Below are 26,100 nucleotides of genomic sequence, written 5' to 3'. Positions count from 1 at the left end.
AGAGGAAGTGAGGTAGCTGGGCCAATGAGAGGGCAGAACAGCAAGGCAATAAAAGCGTGGGTAAGACAGGAAGTAGCTCGCATTTGGAAGCTGCAGAGTTGGTGAGGTAAGGTTGGCTGGTGGCTTTCCCTATTTCTCTGATCTCTCTAAGGCTTTCACCCCCTATATTTGGCTCCATGTTTTTTATTTAATAAGACTGTTTTAGAAATTCGTCTATAGCAGGTGACAGTTGAGGACAGAAACTTTCTCCATTTGAAGTGACTTCTTATTTGCCATCTCAAAAGGAAATACTTTCCTTAAATGAAGCGTTCTAGGCCAGAAGGGGAACTAGGGTGGCAAAATCAGTGTTTTGTCTTCAGCAAATATCAAGATATTGGCATACTCTTTAGTATTGAGGGCATTAGGGGATCAAGGCCGAGCAGAAGCATTTGATCTATACTTTTCTTTCTCTGCAATGAGAAAACCCAAGAGAAATGGAGAGTGAGGAAGAAGGCCTAATTGGGAGTTTATAATAACATGAGGACCTGAAGGTTTTAGTTTCACACATGAAATCTGTGTCAATTGGATGTGTCATATTGTGAGACCAAAATGAGCCATCTTAGAAATAAGACCAAAATGCTTTCACCCTAAAATTAAGGCCTAAGATTTCTCCTTTTAGGAAGAGGCCATTAGTTACTGAAACCAGTCAGTTCAGATTCTAGAAACCAGGAAGTGTAAAAGTACAGAGTCACAAGGTAGTCACGAGGTAATGCCTGCTGGACTACGGAATGTCCTCTCCCTGGTTTCCAGAGTAACTGACCATAAAAATGCCCCCACCTGAGGACAGCCAACGAGAAATGGTGGCGGGCAACCACTCCCTTAGAAGTAATTTCTAGAAGTCCCTAGAAGCGAGCCAATCAGAATTGTACCTGTACTAGCACCCCTAAATAATGTAACCTTGTGATTTTTCCCTTTAAAAGCTGAGCTTGCAGATAGGTGGGCACTTCCTCCAGTCTCCACTGTGTTGGATGTATTGGACGAAGTCCCTGCCTAGGCTTGTATTGCTTTTGGATATCCAGAATTCAACCTTGTTTTTGCATTCTGGCATGCTTGTCTTTGGTGGTCTCTCTGGGGGTCGCGATCTGGGCACAACAATATGGACTTACTACATCTACTACATGGATGTGCCACTTGTTCCTACTCTGAATTTTTGCTATTTTTATTGCAATTTGTAGAATTACTTTCAATATGAATCTCACAGTGAGATTTTTCTAAACACACCTTATAAAGAAATCTTTCTGTCTTTTTTTTTTTAAATTGCATTACAAAATCTTGTTAGTGAAACTAACTTAGTCTATTTGCTGCACAAGCTAGCCATGGGGAGAGAACTTTCTAATAGAGTTGGGAGTCCCACACATCAGCCCAACATAGTCGTGTTCAAATTAGGTTCTCTACATCTTCCACTCCAACTCACTCTATACTATTCTGAATCCATAGGAAACTTTTTAACTATCTACATTGATACATACTTTCGGAAGCAAGAAAATAACCTAGGTTTATTGCATTGGAGGTAAAAACAGCAATGCAGTTTGTTTTTTTTTTTTCAATCTTGTATTTCTTGGGTGGCAAATGGCCTGGGTACCTGTTTCTGCTCATATCCATGTGAGCTACCTACCAGCTTTACTGTGCAGGAGCAATAAACTCAAATTTTCCCCCTGCATGTAAGTCAAGCTAAAAGCTGATTTCAGTACAGTCTCATCGTTTTGCTAAGATTCAGAGTAGCAGTGGCATCATGGGCTTGCATAACCCAGTAAATAATCAGCTAGGTTCAGTTTTGATTTCTAGCTGTGCTGTTTGTGTAGCAGAAGCCATAAACATAGAAGAAACTAAAGCACCCATTGTTAAAGTTCAGCAGTCAAGATCACTTTGTCAGTGGTCATTATTCTCTCATTTTCATTTGTTGCTGAAGGCCTGAGGTTGAACATTATGCAATATGATACTAAAGTTCACTGTGGGATTGGGGTGGGGAAAGAGCCAATTGTGAAACAGAAGAGCAATAAAAAGTGATGGTCACAAATGGAGAACACCCAGATTAAAAAAAAAAAACTTATAAAATTACATAACAATTATAAATTTTGAAACTTTATAGATCAGTGAAACAGAGAGCACAGAAGTAAGCCCAGCATGTAAGGAACTTGGCCTGTTGACAGTTTAAGTTACAGGAGTAAATACCTGTTGTTCTGCCAAGATGACGAGGGCTCTGGTGAGGCATTTGAAAAACACAAAGCTAGGATTCAGGTCTGGGGAAGGGGCTTCAGAGATCACATTAGGCTGTGAGAGTGGCAAGAAGCAGACCCAGAAGAAAGCCAAGGAGATAGATAGGAAGATAAGGTGTTCAGAAACCAAGAGGCCAGAGGAACCCTGACGTTAGTAAGTGAAGGTGCGGGGGAAAGGCTCTGGTCACAGGTAGAATAGAAATCGGGCACGAAGTAGCTGTTCCTTGTACCTGCGATGACAATGACTCTTTCCATTCCTGTTTGAACATCGGAGTCTCCTGCTGTGTAATAATTCTTGACCTATAAGTAAGATGAAGTGTTGTACTGGAGCCAATTATACGTTATAATAATAAACTTTTATTAAAAAAGGGAAAATGCTGCCGGGCGGTGGTGGCGCACGCCTTTAATCCCAGCACTCGGGAGGCAGAGCCAGGCGGATCTCTGTGAGTTCGAGGCCAGCCTGGACTACCAAGTGAGTCCCAGGAAAGGCGCAAAGCTACACAGAGAAACCCTGTCTCGAAAAACCAAAAAAAAAAAAAAAAAAAAAAAAAAAGGGAAAATGCTAAGATGTATAATGAACTTTCTTTGTAGCTTAAATAAAACTGTAGACAAATCAAATATTATTCCAGAAAAAAAAAAAGTAACAAAAGCCACAGACAAAAAACCATGGATAAAAACTGAAGTCTTAGGACGTGGGAGGCTTTTCAGTGACACAAAGTCTGGAAGCTATAAAGGAAATGACATCTATTGGAGTAAGAAGACTGTCCAACTTTCAATAGAAATAAAGTTTAAAAGACAAATACTAGAAGAGAATGGTTTTAACAAATGGAACTGAGAATGCTTTTTTAATATGCAAAGAGTGCTTTAAAAGCCATAGAAACTAGATGAATAGATTCAGGAATAGAAAACTATGCGACATACCAGAGGAACTGAGTCATCTGACCTAGCAGAAGTAGGAGAAAGGTGGGTGGAAAAGGACTTGAATTAAGGAAGTAGAATCCAAAGTGAGGAGACTGGGCTTGTGGGAATTGTATGGGGAATAGCAGAGTTGACCTTGGGAGACAGCTAAGCAATGCCCAGTAGCAGGTAGCAAGGGAGCCCCTGGGGACCAGTCAGTGCAGTCTGTCACCATGCAGGGAACACTGCCCATAGCCTGCAGTGGGAGGCCTTGTGGGTCTGTGTGTATTTCTCGTTGTTATTGTATCCAAAGTTGCCGACCCCTGGCTCATGAAGTGTTCAACAGAAGTGATCTCCTTGCAGTGACCCAGTACACTGAGCAGCCCCATCTGATTGCCCGTGTGATCATCTCCCTCCTTAAGAATATAGCCCAGGGTTCTTGGTGGCTAGAGAAACACCAGGAGTAAGGAAGGGAAAAATCTAGTAGGCATACATAGGGAGGCTTAGCCAGGGTCTATCACACTCTTCTTACAGCCATGCTATTATCTGACTTTCCTGGGGAGACATAAAGAGATGTCTCCATACTCCACACAGGGAGAGGGCACAAAGACATAAGAAAGGATCGAAGTCCAGCTTGGTGAACCAGTGAGCTTATTGGAATTACTTACAGGAGCATGGACAACTCAAAGGCAAACTGCTGGGAAATCCTCTATGCCATTTATAGGAGCAACATCACTGAAGAGTCTTCTGTCCTCCTCCCCTGCCCCTCCTTCCCCCACTGATCAGTTGTTTACCTGCTACATAATCTTGGGGAGAGAAGGGTCCTAGTAGGGATGTCCTGAAGGCTTGTTGTTACATGAGCCTCCCCTCCTCCTTTCAAAGGGACTGTGAATATGCTGGAAAGTCTCGTGCTGATGATCATAAGTGCTCTGCTTTGGGACAGTAATGGTCATAACTAATAACGAAACATCTGCACTGCATGCTTTCTGGAAGGATATGTGGAAAGAGACCTAAGGTTGAGGAAATAAGTTTAGGAACTGGTTTGACAATGAAGGTTATCTGTCAGCAGACAAGAGTAGCTGTTTATGGGTCTTGAAGTCTTAGAGATCCTTCAAGTTGCAAACTACGTGTTTCAGAAGACTGAAGTCACACTTACTCACATAGGTGAAATGATTATGCATTCTTGCAGATAGGTCTTCCTCCTATTTGTTGTATGATTCTGTGACCTAACCATACTTTTCGGCCTTGTTTTCCCCACCTGTTAAAGGGAAAAATAAGAATACTTGGGGTAGCTATGAGGCTTAATCTGAGTTAATTTAGGAAAGCATTCTGAAGCTGCAAATTGATAGTTAACTAATAATTATCAATAATAACAATAATGCTGTGGAGCCACAATATGGAGATCTTTATTATCCAGAGCTGTTGTGAGGGAAGTTGTACTGTGGTTCATAAGATGACCTAGATGAATTAGTCCAAGGAAAGCTCTCTGCTTAGATGATGGCTGGAGTGAGTCAAATCCAACAGGGGTCACTATCAAATCCAGGGGACTAGAGTTTGGATTTAGGTTGATATTATGTAATCAATGATTTGGGGACCAAGGTGAGAAGAGATCAAAGTGAAGGTAGATGAAGCGAAGCAGCAGAGATGGAGGTGGGTGCCTTCATCATCAGTAGGAAGTTTCCACTGCTTGTCAAGGGGCTGACTCACACAACCTGAGACTAGTATCTGAGGCATCCATGTATTTAGGTCTTTAGACTCTGGAGGTACAGGTCTCAAACAAGGCACTCGTTCTAGAGGGGCAGTTTGGCTGAGTTGAGGGTTTGTGGAAAGTACTTCAAGTGTCACTTAAGGCACGAGCGCTAGACTGTATAGACTTGGTGATGGCTTGATTATGCAAGCAAGCCTTGGAGTCAGTAGTCTGAGATCTTACGAGTCCTGAGCTATGGCTGTAGCTCAGTCACAGAGTGACCTAGTATGCACAAGGCCCTAGATTTGATCCCATTAACAACAAAACCTTTTAAAAAAGAATAATTAACCAAACTTACTTAAAGTCACTGTTTTGTTTACAGTTCAACCAGCAAACTGATATGTGCCTGAAGTTTTGTGCCCTGACAATCTGAGAAAAAGGTCCCAGAAGTCAAAAGAGCCCAGGATCTTAGCACCAATGGCATCATGTCAGCCCTTAAGGCTCTACTCTATCCCCGTCTTTGGTTGCCACTGTTACTTACCATGTATGCTGCTGTGTCCCTGGGTTCACTGTGAGTTTCAGTACCTGAGGTCTGTGTATCCACATCGAAGTTTCCAATATCAGGGCCACATTAGTTCTGTTCACTCACCATCCTGTTGGAAAGAGTTTGGAAGGTGTGTATTCTCCTTCTGGGAAGAGGAAACACGCAGAAAGAAAATATCCCCACATAACCAGGATGCTGCTGCAAAGCAGCCATCATTTTAAAGCAGGAGAAATAAAAGCTGACATCTACCTATGCTACACAACTGTAACACTTAGACATGCGTCTATGTGGAAGTGGCCCCCAAGTTACACCACTTCCCGACTCGGGGCAGATCGAGTATGGAGGATCCTGGAGGGGTGTGTGTCTTCTAGGAAACTCCACAGCTAATGTTGTGTATCTGCCCTTTTGGAGCTCTGATAACTTAAGCTGAAAAGGACCAGAGTGGAGTCAGTGTTCAGAAATTTTTGCTCATTAAGAAATCATTTGCCAAAAGCCTAGCCTTTTTCTTATTTTAGTTTTGCTGGGAATGTGGAGACATTTACTTGCCTAGCTGCCTGCTCTACAGCACTGTTGAGGGCTGGCCCTTGTACAGACTGCTGCTACAGATCCGATACTGTTGGCATACCATTATGGGTGATCAATTAGTCATACTGCTAAAGTTTTCTTCTTGAGGAAACTCCATGTGATGCCTGTATTGGAAGAGAGGACCGGGGGCAGTGTTACCCACGGTGGAAGTGGCTTGGTATCACGGTCCTTGAAGGTGTGACGTACAGTGCCACCATTTTCCTGCCAATATGTCGTTGGGTACAAATCTTCATGATTTCTCTTTACATTGTTCTTTCTTTGAAAGCAAAGATTTACCTATAATCATAAACCAATGGGAGGAAAGAAAAAAAAAACTAACCTGAAGAATTCAAGCACCAGCAGTTTTTGTGAAGACATAAGTATGATTGAACTTTCTATTTTTCACTTGATTGGTGGTAAACACTCAGTTTAGACTGTTCTGGCACATAGTTTTTAAAATTTCCAATCTTGTTGCATAACTCTACATGTGAACAAGCATTTGAAGCAGTTTGGTCTTAAAATATGAAATATGTCACACTACACATTTAATATATAAATATTAGAAAGTGGCTTTTCTTGCTCTTCACCCTCTTCTGAGGAGATTCAGCTGGACGTGAAAACACAGTGGGATAGACTTGTTGCATTTGCTCCCATTGAACAGAAGGTGTCTTGCTTGTTGGCTTAGTAGGTCTGCAGCAATTCCATATTTTCATGTCTCATTTCTTCCCTGGTAATTAGCATCTTTTTTCTTAGAGGAGCATATGGCATCCTTAATTGTAAACAAACCCTGCAAACCTCTCTCCACGTTTCGATCTGAACTGAGCTGTAATTTTATCGAGTCATAATCATGGGAGCACAGACAGTCTCAGCAACGACGAGACTTAACACATAGGAGCAGCAGAGAAATTGTCGGAACTGGAATAACGCGGTCTTACAGTATCAGATGTTTCAGTGCATAGACGTTGTATACAATTAGGGAATGAAGGGAGGTGATCCAACTGTGACAAGTCCAGCCTGCAAACAGTGAGAGAGAGAGAGAGAGAGAGAGAGAGAGAGAGAGAGAGAGAGAGAGAGAGAGAGAGAGAGAGAGAGAGTTGCTGAATTTGAATTACAAATCTGGGCTTGGTGGCTCTCTGAGGAAACTATAGTTGTTCTCTTAGAAATACAGTAAATTTAGAAATGATAAAAATTCCTATTGTTAGGGGTAGAGGAAGGACTAAAACAGGATTTTTAATGATCTTTTTACCTTAAAACTCAGCATAAAATGCGAGTATTTTATATTGTCACATTTTGGAGTCTGCTGTCTGAAACAGCTCATGGAAATTTTGATTGATAATCATTGTACTCAATAGGTTCATCACGACTGAAGGACAAACTCTGCTTCCTAAATATGTAGGTGTAGCTTTTAGTCATTCCCAGCTAAAAGAGAACCCAACACTCTTTCTGGCTTTGAATTTGGGGGTGGTAGTTGGGCAGAAATCATTCTGAATACTTACAAATTGTTCGTGAGAAAAAATCCTAATGGGAAAGAAAACATGATGTTCTTTTCAAAGTTCTTTCTTTGACAGACTTGCCATGCAAGCGAATTCTGAGGCTTACCCTGGGTGAAATCTGAATGCAGTGGGGGTAGTCAGGTAACTAGGGGATCAGTTACGGACGGTCTCTAATCTCTATTCCTCTCCATTTATGAACCATCACAGTTTTGTTCTTTACATCTTGAATGCTAAAATCCTCAGAAGGAGATTAATAGGCATGGCCTTCAGGGGGCTTGTCCTCAGTAGATATGATGCTACATGCCTGTAATGTACTCCGCACTCAGGGGAGTGAGACAAAGGCTGCCTGTGTTACACAGTAAAACCTTATCTTAAAAAAAAAAAAAAAGAGGCATGTCCCCTGCTGGCAATATGAAGCATGAGCTTACACAAACTAATCTGCAGTGAAAAAACAAGAATGTGATAATATCTTAGAAATCATCACACAGGACAAAGTCTTCTGATATTCAAGAGGATTTAGTGACGGCCCCAATTTAAGGGATTCTATTTTGTCCTCTGTTTTTTCATGGTGACCCAGTTACAAGTTCAAGTGGATTTCAGCCACACTTCCTTCTCTATATTATGAAAGCCTTTAACTTATCTCGGTTACAACCATAGAAAGCAACATAATCCGTTGAGCAAAATGTCTCAGCTATTTTTGAGTTGATGTTTTATACAAAACATCTCTTCCTTCCTTATACTGTGACACCTAAGTGTACCCAAAGGAAAAGCATAGGTGGATGGGAAATTTAAGTGGGTGTTTAAGGGAATCATTCTAGAACTGTGAAGCTATGTTTTAATAGCACCATAGATAACATGAACCAACACATATAAAATGATAATTATCCCTATCAAAGAATGGGGGAAGAGAGGAAACGAAGATAGAAGAGAGTCTAGAAATCGTCCCTCACCCCCAACCCGATGGCCGCCATGTCCTAGAAGCTCCTTAAAGAATTCCTGGAGCCAGAAGAACCGAGACACTCACCAGTTTCCTGATTTAGCGTCTCAGGAAGGAGTGCTGGCTCCGGCTCCTCTTAGGAATTCTAAGCTAAGTGATTTGACTGTAATCTGAAAAAGACGGAAAAGATGTCAAGGGATGTTTTACACTCCCTGGGATATCTGTAGAAACTTTCCGGTCAGTGTCACAGATTAAAGAAGCCATTTGATAACTCTGAAAATATTTAAAAAAAAGATTGAGCATTTATGGAAGGGAAAATATTAGTAGTTTATTCTTAGATAGTTATAAACCTCACAATATGGGAATGTGTATCAGTACAGACTTCCTGAAAACAGGCGCGTGACAACAGTGTGCAGAAAAACTTGAAAACATTCAGTATTTGACCCGGTAATTTAATTTTGGGGAGTTTTCCTGAGGAAGTTGGGGGATGCTGACAAACTCTTATTTTGCTCAAGGTCATTCGACTCAGCATTTGTTTATATTACGAAGAACTGTGGTGCGTGGAGGACTGCAGAGATGGTGCAGTGATTCAGAACACTGACTGTCCTTCCAGAGGCTTGTGTTCAGTTCCTGACACCCGAGTGGCAGCTCACAACTGTCTGTAACTCCAGTTGCAGAGGATATTATGCCCTCTTCTGGCCCCCACAGGCACCAGACATGCATATTGCATATAGACATGCATGTAGGCAAAATACCCATACACATAAAATAAATTTTATTTTCTTTTTTTGGTTTTTCGAGACAGGATTTCTCTGTGTAGCTTTGCGCCTTTCCTGGAACTCACTTGGTAGCCCAGGCTGGCCTCGAACTCATAAAGATCCACCTGGCTCTGCCTCCCAAGTGCTGGGGTTAAAGGCGTGCACCACCACTGCCCGGCCCATAAAATAAAAGTTTTAAAAAACTGTAAATTGTTCAAACATACACTGACAGGCAATTAACTTGTTATATCATTTCTACACAATCAAAAGGATTTATATCCACATCCTTCAGTCAGAGCAATCTTTGAATCTCGGTCTCAAATTAACCCAAGAGCTCATCTTTCTGTCCTTCTGTTGGAGACAGAGAAAGGAAACAATGATGGACTTGCTAAGAACATCCTGGAGTGCAAAGTAGAAGAGTAAGGATTGATTTGTTTGTTTGTTTGTTTGAGACAGGGTCTCACTGTGTGGCCCTGGCTGGCCTGGATCTCACTCTATAGACCAGGCTGATCTGTCTGTGTCTTCCAAGAGCTGGAATTAAAGGAGCATACCACCTTGTCCAGACAAGAGTAAAGGTCTTAACTACACATAAGGGTGAGCCTGCCTGACCCTAGGACAGAAGACAAAATTGAGACAGTATTGGGTCAAGATGCTAAGCATTATTTCTAAATGTCTGGTCTTACTGTCTAAGGCTACACATTTCTGAAGTTTACAGAGAGCCTTTGAATGTTGTCATCTTCAGTCTACAGCTCCTTTCTTCCACAACATTTGAAGTCATTAGCTTAAATTGTCAGCACAAATAAAGCACTTGCTGTGCGTTTTTTCCATATCACCCCACTCATGTCAGAGCAAGAAAGGAAAAAAAAAAGGCTTTGATAATCTGGCAGTCACTAATATTTGCTGAAATTTTCACAAGAATATTTACTAGCAACTTAATACTGTTGTTAATATTTGTAAAAAGCCTAGAGGAGTTCAATTTATTGTGCATTTTCACTCATATGTCTCATAATTCAAATTTCCAATATTTCACAATGGACTCCATGTAAGCAACCAGTAGACATTTACTTGCCTAAATTATACATTTTAATTCTCTTATAATTTATGACTATTTAGCCCGGATTACTGTAAAAGTATCTATGCATTTTCCACACCTAGGCTTCACTCCTCTATTCCATTCTCCACTCTGAAAATAGAGGGAATGTTCCAAAAAGAAAAGCAGCTTCTCTTATTTCTTTGACTCTTTTCCTTGGAGTCCCAGTGACTCCAGGATGAAATGTAAGTGCTTTACCATAGCCTCCAAGGCCTCATAGGATTTCTACCCAACTTTCACCTCCAGAGTCAAGGCTCAGTGATGCTTCAGATACGTTATCTTCTCAGTTGTCACAAGGACTGGTGTATCCTTCTCATTTTGGACCAACTGATATGTGGCATCCTTTGGGAATCAAAGCCGGTCACCCATCCGAAGAGCGTTGGTAGCCCCATAATTTTAACAGTGTTGTAAGGTGGGCAGTGTTGCCCGAGTAAGTAATTGTGTACCTTATCTCTTAAAACGCCAAATCCTGAAAGAGAAGGATCAGTCCTTTCCACTTTATCACCAGAACCCGTCACAGGGTCTACTCTAGCCTTTAACCATCAAAAGAATGCTTCTCACATCACCCACCATGGGGAGGGTTGAAGCAGGCATCACTGCCCACCTGCCATGCATGCCACATGCCCTGCTTCTCAACCTCCATTGCTCTCCCCATGCCCCACCTCCCTTTTTTTTCACAGCAGTACCAGTGTGTGTGCTCATTATCTACCCTCCCAGTGTTTCAGAGGAACTGACCCCACCTCATCTGTCTACGATTACATCAATTTCCTCCCACCAGCTGTGGTTTAAAATGGCTGCACGACTAGACTATGACCCAAGAGGGCGAAGCAGACTGATAGAGACATCTGTGAGAGGCCTCCTGGCTTCTAAGGAAGTCAGAGTAAGAAAAAGTCTATTTTATGTCTTTTGACACTTGTATAACTGAAATCACACAGCCTTCCTGCTCCCCGGAAGAGAACCAGCCTGGGAATCAAGCTGATCGTTGAGTCAAGAGCCCGAGTGAAGAGCTGTGACCACCCAGCCCATTGATCAGATTGCCAGGAGCCCAGCCAAGCTCCGGGTTCCTTGTGTGGGAAAACAAGTTTCCTTTTTGCTCAGATAAATTTGAATTAGAAATTATCTGTTAGTTTCAAGCCCAATGTCTTTGAAATGGTACAAATATGTACCATCAATTGTGCTTCTTTTGATAATTAGTATCCTGTGTGGGAGCCCACAGTGACTCCAAACTGTGGTTTGGTTTCCATCTTGACTAAAGATCAGAAGAGTTCAAGCTTGTCTTTACTCTTCAAGGCTGGATAACAGGATGTATGGCCAAAGGTGTGGTTACCAGATGTCTTACTCCTCAAGGCTGGATAACAGGATGTATGGCCAAAGGCATGGTTACCAGGTGTCTTAAGAATTAAGGAGGTGTTTACACTTGTTTGTACCTTGAACCATGGGTTCTTGAGAGGGGAAAGTCTTTTGCCCCCCTTGTTTTGGGTATAAAAAGGCTGTGATAAATAAACTCAGGGATGCTGTGGTATTGACTCAGAGCCCTCCCAAAAGCTATGCTGTATCTTTGTCTTTTTCTTTTATGTCTCTGTCTCTGTTTTTCCTATCTATTATTTCTCAATCCTCACTCTCCTATTTAGGACTGTTTGACAGGTCGGGTGGGACCCAGAAATCCTAGTACTGAACAGAAGCCCTTTTCCTCTATGGAGATATGTAACATAGACTCAATATAATTGTATGGCAGCCAGAACTGGATGGGCAAATTATTATTGTCTTACATTAGCTTGTGTCTTACTTTCATGTTTCTGGTGGGTTGTTTGTGAATTATGCAGTACCCAAAGGAAGACACATTTGACTTTCTGAAATTTGAGGTAACAGAGAAGCCTGACCTTGCATTTTAAGTTGCTGAACTCAGTATCAACAGAATTGCATAGCCATAAAGTAACTATAAAGATGAAATAAAACAAACATACTTTAAAATCTCTTATTCATATTTTTATTTCACTGGCATAAAGTTTCTTAGGTGCCATTTTTTTTTTTTAAATTTAGGAAGTATAAACAACCATAAAAACTGAAATAAAAAAGTAACACAGCTCTATCATACACAGATGATGTCAATACTTCCATGTATTTTCTTAAGGTTTTCGTTAAAGGGTTGGGGAGATGGCTCAGCAGTTTGGAGCACCTGCTGCTCTTCCAGAGGCCCTGCGTTTGGTTCCCAGCATCTATGGGGCTTCACAACCTCCTGTAATTCCAGCTCCAGAGGATTCCACACCCTCCTCTGGTCTCAGAGGACACCTGCATACACGTGGCAGAGACACATGTGCACGTATATAAACACACAAGATCTTTAAATTAAAAAGTCAATAAAATATAAACATAATAAATGAAATACACATAAATGAGTAATTTTTTTTTACCTTCATGTTCATTTACGTTGATAATTTCTTTAAAAATTGGACCCCAAATCCCAAAAATCTAATTGAACTTTTTTGTTGTTGTTGTTTTTTTGAGACAGGGTTTCTCTGTGTAGCTTTGCGCCTTTCCTGGAACTCACAGAGATCTGCCTGGCTCTGCCTCCCGAGTACTGGGATTAAAGGCGTGCGCCACCACTGCCCAGCTAATTGAACATTTTTTGATGAAATTATATTAACCAAATATTGTCTTAATAGTGAGAATCTTACCATATTGAATATTTTATGTTGTTTCTTCATGTATTTCTCCACTCTTCTATATCTTTGAGAAATATTTTTAGTTACCTCCTATTCATTTTAAGAAAGTTTTTATATCTTTTCCTTCCTTCCTCCTTCCCTCTCTTCCATATTGTTTTAATAGTGAGAATCTTACCATATTAAATATTTTATGTTGTTTCTTCATATTTTTCTTTATTCTTCTATATCTTTTAGAAATATTTGTAGTTGCTTCCTACTCTTTTTTTTTGTTGTTGTTTTTTGAGACAGGGTTTCTCTGTGTAGTTTTGGTGCCTGTCCTGGATCTGGCTCTGTAGACCAGGCTGGCCTCGAACTCACAGCCTCCTGAGTGCTGGGATTAAAGGTGTGTGCCATCACTGCCCGCTCTTTCTACTCATTTTAAGAACTGTTTCTTATATCATTTCCTCCCTCACTTCCTCCCTACTATAAATGTGTAGAAAAATTACTCCCATTTTTTGGTGGTGCCAAGGATTGAATCTAGGGCTTGTATGTGCTAGGCAAGCACCCTGCTACTGGGCTGTAGTGTAGCTGGAGAATTTCTCTCCAGCTTCCGCCAAGTCCCGCCAGTCCTGGAGCCCACTTATAAAATAAACACACAGACTCTTACATTATTTAAACTGCTTGGCCATTAGCTCAGGCCTAGCATTATCTAGCTCTTACTCTTATATTTAGCCCATTTCTATTAATCTATACTTTGCCACGTGGCTCGTGGCTTATCTGTACCTTACATCTTCCTTGTCCTGGCGGTGGCTCCAGGCAATCTCTCCATTCCCTTCCTGTTTCCTCAATTCTCCTCTCTGTTAGTCCCGCCTACACTTCCTGTCTGGCTATTGGCCAATCAGTGTTTATTTATACAGAGCGATATCCACAGCACTGTAGCCTCGGTTTTATTTTCATTTTTACTTTTTATTTTGAAATAGTATCTGACTATGCTGTTTAAGGTGACCTTGAACCTGTGCTCCTCCTGCCTCAGGCACCCAAGTAGCTGGCATTAGAGCTCTGTGCCACCTGGCCTGGCTCAAAATTCTTAAAAGTATCATACTGAAACCTGTACTTTTTTAGTATCAGGCTATTTTCTCATAACAAAATGTAGCTCCCAGGGAGTATGAGGCAGGAGTAGTGGTACGCTCCAGCCCCAATGCTGTCACTAGTGGTAACAATTCATCCAAAGCAGATCTTTGTATCTCACTTTATAGTTCTAAAGATAATGCGATATTTTGAACATGCCATTTAAAAATGTCAATCTTTGCTTTTAAACTATTAAATCAAGGCTTTAATTTTTTTCAAAAAAAAAAAGCAAATTTAGGACACCCCTTTCCTCTTTTTTTTATATGTAAAACAACATAAGACCAGTTGCATTTGGTTTTAGAACTCTGATGTCTCACATAATTATGCAGAACTAATTAATTCAAAATCTGTTTATCAACAGTAGTCTGTAGCTACAGCATTTTCTCCCAGAGGCACTAACAAAGGCTTATCACCTGCTTTCTTGTTGCAGTTTGTCTCAAAGGCAAATCAATATGAAAACTATAAAAACGCTATTCCCAGAACTAACACTTGGAACAACTTACAAGAACTTTTAGTATCAGATACCAATTAGTTTTCTTAGCTTAAATTAAAAACAGTTTTATTTAGCAGTGAAATGTGTCAAAATACTAAGGATTTAAAAGGCAAATAAAAATTTCCCATTTTTTTGTTAATTTAGGTCATATATTTATTAATTTGCATATGCATAATTTTTATTATTTTTTCAGGATAAATAGCCGTAATAGATGATTGGGGGTAGAGGACATAGAAGAAAGCCTCTATATACTTTAGAGAGTAAATAATGCATGTTGTATGTACCCACATGCAGTGTGTGCATGGGGAGATGAAGCTCTCCACGGCCTGGGCATCTTCCTTTGTGAACAGCAACCGAAGACGATGATGCCAATGGCTGATTTCTAACAGGTTTTCCTGGGCAGCTGGAGCTCCTCAAATGTTACTCTGCTACTTCATCTCTGGAAGCCCATTTGGAGGAACAATAGGTAAAATGGAAGTATTTTGGGTTGCAGAATCATTTTTCTATCTTTACAGAGAAAGAATGACTTTTAGAAATTGCAAGAAAGTGAATGTAGTGTTGGAGTGTTTCATGTTTCATGATGAATCTTTTGTGTTTCACGAATTTGATTATTAAACCCATACTGAGCAGAGTGTGTGTTGCAGGGGCAAATTTCCATAGCAAGGAATAATCTTTTGAACTCTGCCCGAATACTTCCAAGCTTCAGGTCCTAAATTGTCTACAAAGAGGTAAACCCTACTTAATAAATGGGTAGTGGGTCTTCATTGTAATTTAACATTTTAACATTAATATCCCTCTCAGAATCAGCCCAGCCACGTCAAACATCAGACTGTAAAGGGTACCAATGATTTTCTGATGGTGGAGAATATGATGAAAGGTATTTGTTCTCTCTCTCTCTCTTTCTCTTTCTCTCTCTGTCTCTGTCTCCTCTCTGGGGTGTGTGTGTGTGTGTGTGTGTGTGTGTGTGTGTGTGTGTGTGTGTGTATGTGTGTGTGGTGTGTGCGTGCACGTGTGCTATGGTGTGCATGCGGGGGTCAGAGAATACCTTTTGGGAGTTGATCCTTTCTTTTCACTGTCTGGAGGACTGAACTCAGGCCATCGGGCTTGTGCGACAAGTTCTTTTACCTGCTGAGCCATCTTGCCAGCCCCAGGAAAGTCGTATCAAAGCAAAAGGGGGCATCCTATGATTTAGTGAGTGGAATTAACAGCCCGTCTTTTAGTGTCCTCCAGACTCCCACTGAAGTCTCGGTAAAGCGCTGCCCAAAACCAACACCAAACAAAACCCCAGACCTCGCCCTACCATATATTAAAAGCAAAACCCAACAGATAATCAGATGCTAAAATTTATGAAGAAATTACCCATTTCCATGGCCAAATAGATGTTGGTTGAGGAAAACAACCTGTAGCCTAGCTGACCTCTTCCCTTAGAACAGGCCAGCTGTTCTCAGAACGGAGAAGCAGAGAGCCCTGTCTTTCTCTGCAGACTCCATGATGAAATGGGTCCTGTGCTTCCAGTCATTGGAGATAGAAGCGACCAGCTCCAGAAGTGCTTGCTGAGACACACCACACTCCTTCAACCCCTGCTTTCTACAATTCACAAACACTCTGGAAGGAAGTGAGATTGTCAGCAGAGATCGTGTCTGGGGAGAGTCTATCTCCATAGTTGGGACACCGCAGTTAAGGACACAAATTTAGACTTAGACTGACTTTGGCACCTGGATCACTTTGAGCAGATAATCCAATCTTTTCATCCCCCCGCCTCCCACCCAGACAGAGTTTCTCTGTGAAACAGTTCTGGCCTTGAACTCACAGAGATCTCTCTGCCTCTGCCTCCTGAGTGCTGGGATTAAAGGCGTGCGCCGCCACCGCCCAGCTCCAATCTTTTCATTCTTCAGGGTTGTTATTAGTAGCACACAAGGTAACGGTGGCAGACTACAAGGCACAAATGCTGGTTCGGTGTTTTATTTAATAACTGGTATATATTATTTCTTTATCATGACAAAGAAGGGCAGAGAATGGGAGGGTTCTAGCAGTGTGTCTTGTAGATTGTTTATGGCCTCTCTGTGTTCAGTGTGTCAGAGAATCCAGCTGTAGGGTGGGGGTGGTTTCTCCAGTCTTTCACCATTATGTAATAGATGGGTATCTCAGACACAGAGCATGGCCAGGAGCCCTTCACCTCACCGGGTGCTGCACAGTCGATGAGAAGTCACACCCGAAAGGACAAGGTGTGTTAGAGTTGAACCCCCTGCCTGCTGGTAAAAAGATAAATATTAATACTGTGCCCCAAGTACTGTGGATCTACGATAAAAAACAAAACAAAACAAAAACTCCAAACATGGGGAGATGAAAATAGTTTGGAATCTTAAATGGAATACGAGGAGACACAATTTCACTGAAACAGCAGACGGTTGGTTAGTTACTTTAGTTGTGGAAGAATCTGGAGCCTCATTCACCTTTATCTCTGCCCTGCATTCTAACATCATTCTGGTGACAATTATCTTTATGTCAGGGCCTTCCACACATGAATTGAATTGTATACCCCTAAATCCATATGCCGAAGTCCCAACTTATGCTGAGCATATGTTCCAACAACTCAGACGGGGGTTAGTTTTAGGTAGGCTCTCCTAAAGCAAATTAACGTTAAGTGAAGTTATTGAGATTTGACATTAATTGAATATTGAATATGACTAGAAAGTCATTGAAAGAACAGACTACTTCACACACACTCATGGAGGAAAGGCCATGAGAAGGCACAAGAGAATACGATCACCTATAAGCCAAGGACATTAACCTCAAATCAAGCCTGTTGACACTTATGAGAGAATACATTTCTATTGTTTAAACGAGCCACTGTGTGACATCTTAAATGGAAGCCAACTAAGGTACCATCCATTTTCCTGATTCCTCAGTTTATTTTCTCATTTCTGGAGATAATCCTTTTCCCCAGCATGATACCCTAAGCTTGTCATAATAAGAGACCTAACTGCCACCTCCTGAAGGTTACATTCAAGTCTGTACTGTTTAATTATTTCCTATCGTAGTTCAACTGTTCTGAAACATTGTGCAACTCTCATTGTATCTTAACCCATGTTCCCAGATATTCTCCGCTTCCTCACTTTTCCATTTCCTGTTCTCTTTCTTCCTGATAGAGTCTAGACCTTGCGGGACTTCACCCTCTGTCTTATTGATACTTCTAACTTCTATTTCCTCCCACATGTAACAGCCTCGCAGAGCCCCACCCAGCAGTCGGTCTTCCCAGCCCACACAGCATTTCTGAGTGCTGCAGGCGGAAACCAGGCAGCCACATCACATGTACCAGCCACATCACACGTACCCAACGAACCCTCGCTCACAGAGGCCCTCAGTGCTGTTCTGTCATCTCTCTCTTTACAGTGAGCATCTCCAACTTCCTCTATCCTCGTTCTCAAAATTTAGACTTCACAAGACCCACCCTTGTTAACCGGCAAATGATGTCATCTCCTAGTTAGTGGGGAAAAGCAAGGTTGCCAGGAAGCAGACATTTCCCAAAATTCTGTTAGCAAACATGTAAATGTATCTGCATTCTTTCCCCCACAGCCAACCTCAATGCCTCAGCTCATCGGTATTCCACTTCTTACCTTCCTCCAAAGCCGCCCATGCTGCTTCTCTCCTTTGGTTTTCTTTCAGGTTTAACACCTCTCTCCTCTTTTCTCCATTGTTTATTTCTTTCCACCATTTAAACAGTCTCACAACGTCCAAGGAGTACTCCTTACAGCTCAAACACCTTGTTCTACAACACCTTTACACGAACTAAAATAAATAAATAAACAAATAAATCAAACTTTACCCTATCTTGCTCATGTGTTGATCAAATCGAAATGGGAATAGAATGGTGACCATCAGTGGTTGGGGAGAGCAGGAAGTAGGGAGGAACAGGGAAAAGTTAACCACTGGGCTATGAGGTAGGTAGGAGAACGTTCTGGTGTGCTATTGCAAAGTAGGGTAAGCATGGGTAAAATTATGGATAAAAAATATTCCAAAAAACTAGAAAAAAAGCATCTGAATAATTTGACCATAAAGGAATAGTAAGTGTTTAAAGAAATAGATATGTTCACCCCAATCTCAACTTCATATTTCTAGTGCATGTATGTCACATGGAACACACTAAACATACAATTTTTATAGCTTTAATTAAACTTTCTCCATTTAATTTTCCACATTTAAATTAAAATTTTAAGAACTAAACCAAAATGAGACATGATGGAAGAAATTATGAAATAAAAAGAGCATTTCTGAAAATATCTTTCATGTGATGGCTCTGGGTCCACTATAGACACCACTCCCTAGTTGTGTGACCTGAGGCAAGTTACTTAGCTTTGTGCAGCTCAGATTTTTCATTTATGAAATGGGAAATAGAAATATTATTGATTGATTATTTGTAACATTTAGTGTGTGTGTGCTGATATACACCATCGTGTACATGTAGTATTTGGTTCTCTCTTTCCACTCTGTGGGTTCTGAGGACTGAACTCACATTGTCAGACTTGGTGGCACAAGCCTCTGAGCCATCTTCCCAGCCTTGCTCATTATTATTGGATAAAATAATATACTTTTATAAAATGCTTGTATCAATACCTGAGAATATAATATATACTAAATAGAGCTCTTATTTTTTCACATTTTTCTTATTTAAGAATTTCATTTTAAAATATGTGTATTTTGTCTGTGTGTGGGTATGTGAACACATGTCTGTGGTGGTGTCTGTGGAGGCTAGAGAAATTGAATCTCCTGGAACTGGAGTTACAGGCAGTTATGAACTGCCAGATAAGGTTACTGGGAACCAAGCTTGTGTCCTCTGCAAAAGCAGTATGTGCTCTTAACCACTGAGGCATCTCTATTGTCCTTTTCTCATATGTGTTTAATCATGAACAATTGATGTGAACTAATAAACTGAAAAGGCCTGGTAAATCTATCCTGCAGAATTCATGTAAGACACTTAGTCCTTTTTACAGCAAATCTCAGCATTGTTTCAATGGGTACAGCTCAGTCTAGGCAAGAAGGATTCCCTAAGCAGGACCTATGTTGTAAAGTGCTTCTTACATTACACACAGAATAAATTTGAGAACACCAGTGTCTCTGTCACTTAGTAACTTCAAACATTTCTCTTCTTGATTAACACCATCCAGTCTCAGAAAAGGATCCTTCAAATTCACTTGTTGTCCTCAAAACAAAAGTCAAACACACACACACACACACACACACACCCCACAATATAAAATAAAGCCACAAGTATTTAAATTCAGAGAGAGAGAAAAATGTCAACCATTCAAATGGCACAAAGGTGTGTGGGTTGAGTCACTCTGGATACTAACGACACATACTACTTAGAATCCAGGTGATAATTTAAACAGTGGAAACACCTAGATGAGTGAAAATACAAATGTATTAACTTGTCAAATTCTTTCTCTTAATTAACATGAATGAGCAGATTCTTGTTATGGTGAAGTACTCTAGAAGTATTGTCCATTTTCTTGCTCTGATTCGTGGTTCCAGAGGCATACTCATAAAGTGGTATAATGTTTATAATAGCTGCACAGGGATGTAGCAACTCTGGATTTTTAAATAGTTTATATTACTCAAATTTGAGCAGGTTGAACACCCATGATACAATACTTCAAAATTAAAAATGCTCTAAAATCTAAAATTTTAGCACCAACAAGACACAGCAATTGTGAAATCTCTCATATTGTCTCACATGATAAATAGTACTAAAAATGCAGGCACATCTGTATAGGAGAGCTTGGGTCTAGTCTTATTGTAACTTGTCACACCATATTGGGTTGATATGGGAGGGCTGGTCTTTTCTGAAGAGAAAGGGAGGAGGGGTGGACCTGGGGGAAAAGGGAGGTGTGTGTGTGGTAACTGGGAGGAGTGGAGGGAGGGGAAACTGTGGTCAGGATGCAATGTATGAGAGAAGGCTATATTTTAAAAACATCGTAGTGGGCTGGTAAGCTGGCTCAGTGGTAAAACTCTTGCTGTTCAACCTGGTGACCTGAGTTCAGTCCCTGGAGCCTATAGTAGAAGGAAAGAAGTCACTCCAGCAGGTTGTCCTCTGACCTCCACACCTGCACCTGACATGAGTGCACATGCACACACACAATGCATTAATTTAATTCAAAAAGTATATGAAATTATGTTCAGTCTATGTGCATAAACTATACATGAAGCATAAGTAAATTTTGTGTTTTGTGTCCCAGCCCCAGGATATCTTACTATAAGTATGTGAATATTTCAAAATCTGAAAAAAAAAAATCAGAAACTCTTCTGGTCCTGAGCATTTTGCAAAAGGGATGTTCAGCCTCTGTGAATGAAGATGTAAGCTTCAAACCCATCAATGTTTTACATTGGTAAGTGGACTTACATATTGCTTTAAAAGATAATGGAAGTTGTAGTGCAAATGAGACAGTGAAGTAAAGTACCAATGTCAATATCTTGTATCTGCTAAACAATAGAAATGTTTTATATATCGCTATAATATTTGAACATGGATGTATATGTTATTTATTTCTACATCTGATTATGACATTAGTCATTTGACAAATTATATTCTATTACCTCAGCAGAAAAAAGTGTCTTCAAACTGAGGTTAAAACCCACTCAAGCCGGGTGGTGGTGGCGCACGCCTTTAATCCCAGCACTCGGGAGGCAGAGCCAGGCAGATCTCTGTGAGTTCAAGGCCAGCCTGGTCTCCAAAGAGAGTTCCAGGAAAGGCACAAAGCTACACAGAGAAACCCTGTCTTGAAAAACCAAAAAACAACAACAACAACAACAAAAAAAACAACAAACCCTGTGGGAGCCCGTTCTCGGGTTCCTGGTGGCTTTACCCAGCATGTCCGAATAGAGGATGATTAGGACCACGGGCCTGAGTGCAGGTGTCTGAGATGGTCTGCACTTGGCTGTGCTGGGGGAGGAGGTCTTTTGCTCCACCCCTTGGCGTCTCTATAAAAACCCTGGGGCAGAGACAGTCGGGGCCCATTGGAATAGGTTCCAGGCCCTCTCGAGGCTATCCTTTATTTTCTATCTGTTTCTCTCCGCGATAGTCTCCGCAATAAATCCTTCTAATATTTCCTTCTGCTCGCACTCAAGAAAACTCTGGGGAACTGTGGGGGTGGTTGGGTAAACGCCCCACAAAACCCACTCAAAACCAGCAATAAATCAAGGTTTGTCTACTTGGCATTTTTGTCAATAAAACACAGTAATGTGAAAATCTTGGTTATATACTTATTAGCAGTCATGTAGAAATGGAAGCAATAGGGCAAGATCTATAGAGCAAACATATAATAGTTTATAAACTATATAGCTTTATTTCTTATCCAAATATTACTGGCCTGTGTATAAACACATATGATAATGGTATTCACTTGTTTTATTTAGTGACAGTTCAATTGTCACATATTACTTTTCACACACTTTAACATTATAAAAACTACTATAAGAGTGTATTTGGGAAAGTGGAAAATAAAATATATTTTACCTAGCTTTCTACTTTTAAAATAATTGGACAATGGGTATGGGTTTATGGGCTCTAATTTGTATTACTGCTCTGGACCCTAAAAACTTGAGATAAACCTGAGGTTAAGGCCTGGAATTGTGAACTCAAGTCACATAAATGCAAAAAATATATCAAATAAATAACAAATAATGCATCTCACGTTCCTAGAAAAACAAGAACAATCTATGCCAAAAGGTCATAGACGATAAATAAGAAAGATCAGAGAGAAATTAATGAAATTGCATCTGCAAGAACAACACAAAGGATCAATCAAATTGAGTTGGTTCTTTAAAAAAAAATAAACAAGACTGGCAAACTTTTAGCCTCCTAACCAAAAAAAGAGAGGAGATCCATGAGACATTATTACAAATGTCAATGGGATACAGAGAACAATAGGGGAGTATTTTGAAAACTTCAATTACAAGGAAACCATGAAGCCCCAAAGAAATTTATAAATTCCTTGACACATATAACCTACCAAAAGTAGATCACAAAGATACTTTAAAACCTTAACAGGTCTGTAATAATTGATGACATTGCAGCAGTAATAAAAAGAAATCTTTCAACAAAGAAAAACCCAGGACCAGATTGACTCACTGCTAGGGATGTCTTTCTGTATGCTGTGAATGTGTTGCTCTGATTGATAGATAAATAAAATGCTGATTGGCCAGTAGCCAGGCAGGAAGTATAGTATAGGTGGGATAAGCAGAGAAGAGAATTCTGGGAACAGGAAGGCTCAGTCAGGAGTTGCCAGCCAGACACAGAGAAGGCAAGATGTGAAGGCAGAGCTGAGAAAAGGTACCAAGCCACGAGGCTAAACATAAATAAGAATTATGGGTTAATTTAAGTGTAAGAGCTAGTCAATAATAAGCTTGAGCTAATGGCCGTACAGTTTGTAAATAATATAAGCCTCTGTGTGTTTACTTGGGTCCAAGTGGCTGTGGGACTGGCAGGTGAGAGAGATTTGTCCTGACCACCAGCAGGCTGGGACACAGGAAAACTTCAGGTACAAGTCACTGCCAAATTCTACCAAATACTAATGCTCCACAATACCCTGAAACAGAAAGGGAAGGAGGCTGGGTGGGGATGGTTCAATGGGTGAGAGCCCTTTTTATGAAAGCAAGAATTCAAATCCTCAGCATCCATATAGAAAGCCAGACATAGTTGTGTATGCCTGTAACCACGGTGGTGGTGGTGGTGGTGGTGGTGGTGGTAGAGGTAGATCCTGGGAGCTTGCTGACAACCATCCAACTTGAAATAACAAGGGTTGAATGAAAGACTCTCTCAAAAAGTAGAATTGTAGTAGAAGACACCTGATGTCTTCTTTAGCTTCCGCATGTGTGTGTGTGTGCGCGCGCACGGGCGCGTGTACACACACACACACACACACACACACACACACACGAAGGAACACTACCAGATTTATCCCACAAACCAGCATTACCGTGATATCAAAACCAGATAAGAACACAACAAACAAAAAAACTATATGCCAAGATTTCTTTTCTTTTCTTTCTTTCTTTCCTTTTTTTTTGAGACAGGGTTTCTCTGTGTAGCTTTGGTGACTTTCCTGGAACTCACTCTGTAGACCAGGCTAGCCTCAAACACAGAGAGATCTTCCTGCCTCTGCCTTCCAAGTGCTGGGATTAAAGGCATGCACCACCACTGCCCGGCTATGCCAAGATTTCTTAATGAACATAACTATGGAAACTCTCAATAAAATCCTTATACATAGAGTTCGAGAACACATTAAAAAGATCACATACCATAACAGAGTGGATTTCATTCTGAGGCAAGATTAGATTAGTGTATGCAAATCAATAAGTATAATACAACGTTTAAGTAGATTTCAGGACAGAAATCACATGATCAGATGGTCAATCATCTCGTCTCAATCAATGCAGAAAAATCTTTTGATAAAGTTAAATATAACTTCATGATAAAAGTCCTGAAGAAATCAGGAATATAAGGAACATATCACAACATAATAAAGGCTATATATGACAAACCTGTGCCCAACATTATACTAAATGAAGAAATTTAAAGTTAATTTCCTTTAAAATCTGGAACGTGAACAGTGTCCACTCTTCTTTACTCTTCTTCAATTTAGCGCTCAACTTCAGAGCAAGAGCAGTAAGGGAAGATTAAATAATAAACAAAAGGTACGAACACAAAAGGAAGAAGTCAATAACCCCTGTGTAGGTTAAATGATCCTGTACTCAAAAGATCTTAAAGATTCCACAAGAAAAAAAAAAGTTACATTGAATAAGTTTCAGCCAGGTATCAGGCTACAAAAATCAACATACAAAACTCCATGGCTTTTTCACATGCAAGAGAGAAATCCAGAGTGGGGGTGGGGAGAGGGACCCATTCACAATAGATGTAAGAAAAAAAAAGGCCTAGGAGTAAACCTAACGGAAGAGGTGAAGGGCTTAGACAATGAAAACTTAAAAGCATAGCAAGAAATGGAAGAAGATTCTAGAGATGGAAAGACTTTCCTTTCTCATGGATTGAAAGAATAAATATCGTGAAAATGAAACTGGCTAGAATTATCAAGTAATTTGTAGATCCCTGGTGCAATCCCATCAAAATCCTCCTCAAAAATTCTTCACAGAACTAGTTGAAAACAATCCTAAAATTTACATAAAAGCACTAAATACTCCAGATCGCAAAGGGAATCTTCATTAGAAAGAACATGCTGGAGACACTGCAAACCATATTACAGAGTCAGAGTAAAAAAATAAAATATATCAGCCAACAACAGACATGTAAACTACTGCAATAGAATAGGAGATCCATAATAAACCCACAAAGTTACAGACACCTATTAAAAAGGTTTATTTATTTTTATTTTTTATGTGTACAGGTGTTTTACCTGCATGCATGTCTGTGTACCATGTGCATGCAATGCCCACAGAGGTCAACAGTGGACATTGTTGGATCCCCTGGAAATGGAATTACAGACAGTTGTTAGCCACCATGTCAGTGCTGGGAATTGAACCCAGGTCATCTGGAGGAGCAGTCAGTGCCCTTGACAACTAAGCCATGTCTCCAGCCCCAACAGCCACCTCTTTTTTTGATAAAAGTTTCAAAAACTTGTATTATAAAAGACAGCCATTTTAACACAGGGTACTGGAAAAACTAAGTTTCCTTAGATAGAAGAATGAAACTAGATCCATATCTCTCACCCTGTCCAAAAAACCAATTTCTTCTTTATTTATTTAATTATCGCCTTTATTAATTAGATGATTAGTTTTTGCAATGGCTTATTTATCCTAGACATTAATCCTTTGTCTCATTATAGGATCATTTCCTGTGCTACTTGAGTCCCTTCCAGAAAGTCCTTTTGTATGCCCATATTGTAAATCATGTTACCTATGTTCCAGGTCCTTGGGTTTCACATCTTACATTCAGGTCTTGGATCCACTGTGAATTGTTTTTTGTGTAGCTGAAGTGTGAGAGGGGCCATAGGAAAGGGTAGTGGAGGGAAGAAAGAACCACTGTGGTCCAAGTGTAGTGACACATACATATGAAGGGGGAATGATGAAACCCATTACTTTGCATGCTAACATAAAATTAGTAACAATAAAAAGACATTACAGGTGTGTGTGTGTGTGTGTGTGTGTGTGTGTGTGTGTGTGAGAGAGAGAGAGAGAGAGAGAGAGAGAGAGAGAGAGAGAGAGAGAGAGTATTCTCTTGGGAATGAAAGTTCAGTGTATATCTAAAAGTAACATATTTACTCACTAATGCATTGCTCACTCATTCAACACACACAAAGCTTGGACTAAAGGTATGCAGTGCTTATTGACTAGAAGGAAAGCGGGAAGCTCAGAACACAGCAGAGAACGTGCATTCAGACACCGAATCTTCCCAGAAAGGACTCCCTGACTAGAAACTGACATAGCTCTGGGCTTCTCTTCCATTTTCATGAAACAGAATGCAACAGTGAGTGAATTTAATGGACTTGCTCAGAAAGTCTGATTTAGAAACTTGATTCTGTAACTTTTTTACTTTTGCCCAAGAACTTGGAGGAATTAATGACTTAGACTCCCTGAGCTCATTTCCATTCAAATAATAAAAA

The sequence above is a fragment of the Peromyscus californicus genome, unplaced genomic scaffold, assembly GCF_007827085.1.
Source record: "Peromyscus californicus insignis strain IS unplaced genomic scaffold, ASM782708v3 Scaffold_7__1_contigs__length_154581171, whole genome shotgun sequence".
In the NCBI taxonomy this organism is placed as follows: Eukaryota; Metazoa; Chordata; class Mammalia; order Rodentia; family Cricetidae; genus Peromyscus; species Peromyscus californicus.
This window is presented reverse-complemented; position numbering follows the sequence as displayed.